We start from the raw sequence: 338 nt of genomic DNA on the forward strand, positions 1-338 counted from the left end.
TTATTATTCAATTTTATTATCACAAAATTTTCTGCACGAAAGCTAACAGCTGCGGTTTCTCGACTCAGGGTGTTTATCAATCTTTTTTTTTATCAATGTTATTTTCTTTGTATTTTGTTGTATTGCTATTTGAGTATATTAATTTCTGATTGAATTGATAAAAGTTTTGCTTATTAATTAGCTTGTTTATCATCTGGTTGGTTAGTTTCTAGGTTTTTATTAATTAATTGATTTTATATGTTTCTTTTTTTAAAGGAAATTTATATTGTTTTTTATGTATTGGTTCATTGGTTGGTTTGTTAATTTATGCAGAAAGTTACCTATAGGATGTGGTAAAT

The sequence above is a fragment of the Penaeus monodon genome, chromosome 20 (genome assembly GCF_015228065.2).
Source record: "Penaeus monodon isolate SGIC_2016 chromosome 20, NSTDA_Pmon_1, whole genome shotgun sequence".
NCBI classification, from domain to species: domain Eukaryota; kingdom Metazoa; phylum Arthropoda; class Malacostraca; order Decapoda; family Penaeidae; genus Penaeus; species Penaeus monodon.